The sequence below is a fragment of the Urocitellus parryii genome, chromosome 1, assembly GCF_045843805.1.
Source record: "Urocitellus parryii isolate mUroPar1 chromosome 1, mUroPar1.hap1, whole genome shotgun sequence".
NCBI classification, from domain to species: Eukaryota; Metazoa; Chordata; class Mammalia; order Rodentia; family Sciuridae; genus Urocitellus; species Urocitellus parryii.
Window position 1 is genome coordinate 189540211 of NC_135531.1, and position 6000 is coordinate 189546210.

Below are 6000 nucleotides of genomic sequence, written 5' to 3' on the forward strand. Positions count from 1 at the left end.
AAGCAAATAAACCAAATGACCCCGCATCAGACGGTAGGATTCTACTGGAGAACAGAGTCAAGTCAGGTGGATTTATCAAGGTCCCTCCTGGAAAAGAAACTGCAGGAATGTGTCTGAATGTAGATGAAGTCCCCCCTTCTCCAGCGCCACGGGAAGCTTATCCAGTTCCGACACTGGAATAAGACAAACCATGTTAGAACCTTGTCTCCACCCTTCACCTTGCACATCATTTAATCCAAGGTCGATGACGACAGCTTCTTGGCTGGGCTACTGTGGGGACAATGACCAACATATGTGACACACCTCGACTGGTGTCTGGCACACAGTAGGGTTCAACCATGACGTACCTTCTTCCTATGAACACCTGGGGCACGCAGACCCCAAGACAAAGAACTCATCATGACCTCCCTGGTTTCTTCTCGGGTTCACAGCTGCTGCAGGGAGGCACCTGAATGCTCCTGGTCCCAAAGGTCACAAGGTCTGCACATCCCTGATAAGAGGCCAAGGGAGGGAGTCAGAGCAAGAGAGAGGGAAGGGGAGGGAAGAGACACATGGGCATGAAAAAGAAAAAATGGCAATTGTGTAGTTATAACAGAAGATATAAGTGAGTGTTTTTCTCTCTCAACTGATTTGAAAACCAACTGTATAAAATAACATATTTGTGACACATACCAGGGGATGTGACATACTGAACATGTTATTGCCAATAACAGCACCAAGGAAGTGGACGTTGGGAGGGAAGCTGTGTTGGGCAAGGGAATGTCTGCAGATAGCAAAGGGATGTTTATGACAATGTGCTGTTGTGTCAGGACATTAATAGATGTGGTGTGTAGAACAGTGATATCACAGACAAGGAAGAAAGAGAATGGATTAGAGAGAAATAACTCTTTTCTATGTAAAATTGGAATTAAGCTAGTCTAAATCCAAAGCTGGTTTTGATAAGATCAGCCCTGAAGTAAAGACTAAAAAACAGAGCTCAAACGTATAATGGGAAATTAGCAAAGATATTAAAATACAACATTAGAAAATATTCTCTTAATAAAAACAAAGCAGTCAAGAAATGGAAAGAGACAGAAAACAAAAAATAAAATGGCAAATGTCAATTATATTATATGAAGGATTAAATGATCCAATTAGAAGGCAGAGATATACTGGGTTAAAAAAGCCTGATCCAACCATATTATACACAAGTGACACGTTTTAGATTCAAAGGCACAAATAGATTGAGAGGAATAGGCTGAAAAAAAAAACCATATCATGCAAATAGCAACCACAAGAAAGCTACAGTGGTCATATAAATATCAGACAAAATAGTTTTAAGTAAAAAATGTTACCAGAGACAAAGAAGGACATTTTTCTGAAATCGAGAGGATTTCACAATTATAAACATATATGTGCCTAGCAACAGAGTACCAAGATATCTGAAGTGTAAGCTGAGAAATATGAAGAGAGAAATAGGCAACTCAACAATAATAGTCAGGAACCCAAATAAATCATTTTCAATAATTCATTCAACTGGATATAAGATCAACAACAACAACAACAACAACAACAACATCCAAACAGACCTAACAGACATTGACAATGCGCTTGTGAAACAAGAAAAATATACATCATTCTCATGTGTATGTGGTACATTGCCCAGGAGAGACCACAGGTCATAAAATGAACCCAATGAGTTTGAAAAGATAGAAATAGTATAAAGTACAGTCTGATCACCATGTAATTAAATCAGAAATCAATCGCAGGAAGAATGTCTGAGAAACTCACAAATATGTGGAAATTAAACAACACATTTTTCTAAATAATGAGTAGATTAAAGAAGAAATCAGAAGTGAAATCATAAATACTTTGAGATGAATGAGAAGGAAGATGCAACATACCAAAACCTATGAGATGCAGCGAAACTGTGATTAAAGTTGTAAGTCCCAGTGTTCAGACAGGGTGGAGATCTCAAATCAATAACCTCCCCTTACACCTTAAGAAGCTCAAAAATGAAGAGCAATCCAAGTCAGAAGCAAGCAGAAGGAAGAAAATGTAGGATTAATTAATTCAACAGATTAATTAATAGAAAGGAGAAAAACAACAGAAAAAAAAATCAGTAAAACCCACAGCTGGTTATTTGAAAAGATCAACAAAATTGACAAACTATTAACTACACTAACCAAAGAAGAGAGAAGACATTTGCTAGAATCAGACATTAAAGAGGGGGATATAACCACTAACATCACAAAAATAGAAAGGATTATGAAGAAATACTAAGCATGGCTGTAAGACAAAAAAATTAGATAACTAAGATGAACTGTACACTTTTTCTAGAGAGACAGTTTTCTAAAACTGCCTCAAGAGGAAATAAAAACAGACCTATAACAAACAAAGGGTTTAATTAGTAATAAAGGATAACTCACAAAAAAGCCAGGATAAACATTGACTGATGAATGGATTAACAAATTGGGTCGTAGCCGTACAAACGAGAAGTATTTGGCCACGATCAGGAATGAAGTACTGACAGGTAGGTGAACCTTGAAACTATGTTAAGTGAAAGAAGCCAGTCTTTCACGTCAATCATAAGATTCCATATGATGTGGAAATCCCGAATAGAGAAATCTACCCCCAAATAGATCAGTGGCTGCTCAAGGCTGGGAGAGGAGGGTGAAGGAATTAAGTGATGAGCCTCCTGGGTCTTTTTTTTTGGGGGGGGGGAGGGTGATGACAATATTCTAAGGTTGATTGGGCTGATGGATGGATGTACCTGTGAATATATTAAAAACCACTGCTCTGGACACTTCCCGTGGGTGAAATGTTATGTGTATGAATGATTTCTCAACAAAGCCATTCAAAACAAACAAAAATTAATGAAATTTATTAAAATAATACAGGAAGAGAGGAAATAGAGAAACAAGAAGAAAGGGAACAAAGCCTTTGCTGATTGATGTCAGTAAATGAAAGATTAACTTTCCTTGGGGAGAAACAGAGTTAAACACACGGAGGTTTTAGCAATCCATGTGGAAGGAACAGCATACAGCCCAACATCAAATGAAATGTCATCAAATGAGCATCCTAGAGGTCAGGAAGGTCACAGGATGTGGGGGAGGGACAGAAGAGGCAGGAAGAGTTGGGGTGGTGGTGGTAAATGAGCCAGTGTTGTTGCACCAGGATCCAGGAGGCCTCAGTGACCCCTCGGCCTGGGAGGAGGGCCCAGCCCTGCTGTTCTGTTGTGCACAGTCCCAGTGGAAGGGTGGAATCCAGGGAGCTGAGATCTGATGAAAGAACTGTTGTAATGAACAATCTGGGGAATTCATGCATCTCCCCAAGAATCCAACATCCAACCCAGATGGGTGTCAGATCTCTACTCATTAGCCAATGAGATCAGCGGCTTCTTTGCTTAGTTTGTTAATGGTTTATGAGTAGGAAATGACTCTCTCTCTCTCTCTCTCTCTCTCTCTCTCTCTCTCTCTCTCTCTGCACCATACAAACTGTAATACCTGTGGACACAATGCACTTTTAAGTGTAATCTGCATTTTTCACATTTCTCTATCACTGAAATCAATAATACTGGAAGCCAAGCCCAAGTTTGTAGTGCTTGCTGATTTCCAAGAGGTAAATACAAAAACCACAGTCCAGTGTCACTGTGCTGTTGCTGAATGCAGAGCTGAGAAGGGACACACGGTAGCTACCACTAGTTAGCATGGCTACCACACTTGCACAATGGATGTTAATAACCTCAATGGTGGTGGTAAGACATCAGCATTGGCAAATACTGTGTATTTATTGCTTTTGTTTTAATAGGACTTATTTATTTGTAAGTTTATATAATTTAATTTTCAACAATGGCTGCATTTAACAATCAGCTCATAGAATTCCTGAAAATTCAGGAATTGGCTCCCATGAGTCAGGTGCAAGCTGGCCCCAACACACGGCTGGGTGTGAGTGACCCTGGGCATGAGACTTCCCCTTCTGGAGTTGTTAGAGACAGCAAGGAGGTAGCAGATCCAGTGTGAGAAATGGACTCTCAAAGTCCCTGTGGATTTTGGAAGCCCAGCCCGAGCACAGACCCTTCTGGTCTCATGGATAAATTTCAGGGCCGTCTCCTGCCTTAGGTTAGTGATTCCAGAATTAGGTGGAGGTGGAGAATTAGGTGTTGATGGAGGATGCTTGGGGAAGTACACCTGTGAGACATGGGGCCACAGAGGAGAAGCTGCTTTGGGTGTGGCTGGAACCCAGGCCTCCCATCAGCTGCGTTGGGATGAGCTGTATCCCACATTTCAGGGCTGATTCAGGAACTTGCTTTTTCCTCTGCCAGGTCTGCCTGCCCCATGATGTGGCAAGCCTTGCTCATGCTTTCTTGGTTTGGAGAATGACCTCTGACCTCTCCATCAGATAGCTTGTCCCTGGCTTGCCCCTCTTCAGGGATGTCAGGTCATCACTGCTGACCTAATAATGGATGGTTAGATCCTTGTTCTGCTTGGTTCAGTCCCTGTGTGACCATAGTCCCTCAGACAGTACCTGGCCCATCAAGAGGCTCTGTTTACCATTCCCGAGGAATGAGGAAAGGGTCTCTCTGGGTACAGCGATGGGGAAGCAGGTGACTCTGACATTAGCCATCTGTAGCCTGGGACCTTGTGCAAGCTCTGCAGTCTCACTTTCACATCTGTTTAGTGGGAGTAGTGCTTATGTGTGCCTTACAGTGTGTGCCCTGAGGATGCCGGAGCCAGCTGACAGATCCCCAGACCCAGAGCACCTGTCTGGGATGTGGTGGGCACTATTGGAGCCCTGTGCCCTTGAAATTGGCTTTTACCTTCACCTCGCAGAGAGCTGTGCTGTGCACTGCCCCGTGGGGTGCACTGATGTGCCCTGGCAGGCTTTGCAGGTGAGGAAGCTGAAGTTCAAGATGCTAAATCAAGAACGCAAGGCCTGGAGCATGCCTGTAATCCCAGCAACTCTGGAGACTGAGGTAGGAGTCTTGCAAGTTCAAGGTCAGCCTCAGCAACTTAGCTGAGGTCCTCAGCAACTTGGTGAGATCCCGTCTTAACATAAAAAATGAAAAGCGCTGGGGATTTAGCTCGGTGGTAAAGCACCCCTGGATTCAATCCCCAGAACCCCAAAGCAATAAGAAAACCCCACGGGCTCAGGAGCTAAGTGCAGTCAAACTGGGGTTTGGAAGCAGACAGTGTAACCCCAGATACCCTCAATATGCCCTCTTGCTTCCTTCAGACTATGTTCAGATGCGCCCCTCTCAACAACACTCATTGCTCTGTTCAACGGACCTTGCCTGGCCCGGCTACTTTATTCTTCTTCAAAGTATGTTTCACTTTGCAGCACACAATGTTTTACTGGCTTGCTTGTTGGGTCTGTAAGCCCCTTAAGGACAGGAACTTTATCTATGAGGGCTATAAGGAGCTGAAAAATGAGAGCTCAGGGTCTAGAATAAGAGTACAAATTTTACAGATTCCTTTCTCACAAGCTGAGTGACTTTGGACCAGATACTTAACCTTTCTGTGACTCAGTTTCCTCATTTGCAAAATAGGGATAATGAGAGTACCCATCTCGCAGGTTGTTGAGAAGATTAAATGAGATGATACCTCAGAGGAGCTTAACAGGCTGTTTGGCACAGAACAAGCCGGTAAACATGAATGTTTACTTCAGTGATGCCCAGAATAACAAAATGTGCACATTAACAAAAGAACAGTGTGGTAGCTCTTTTCAGCTTCTTTAGGTTGTCAAGGACCCAGAAGCTCCAGTGTGGCTTCTTACAGTATTTGGATAGAGGGAAGGGACAAAAGGGCAGTAGCAGCATAGCCCCATCCTTTAAAGAGAGCCTTGAAATTGTGTACTACTTCTGTCTAACATCACATTGACCAGATCAGTCACATGACCAACTATGATGGGAAATGTGTTCTTTAGTCTTGAGGGCTCCCAATCCAGAGGATACTGGGGACCCACTACAGTTCTGCCTCATGAATTTATTCATCTTTGAAATCTCTACCCAGGTGCACCTCC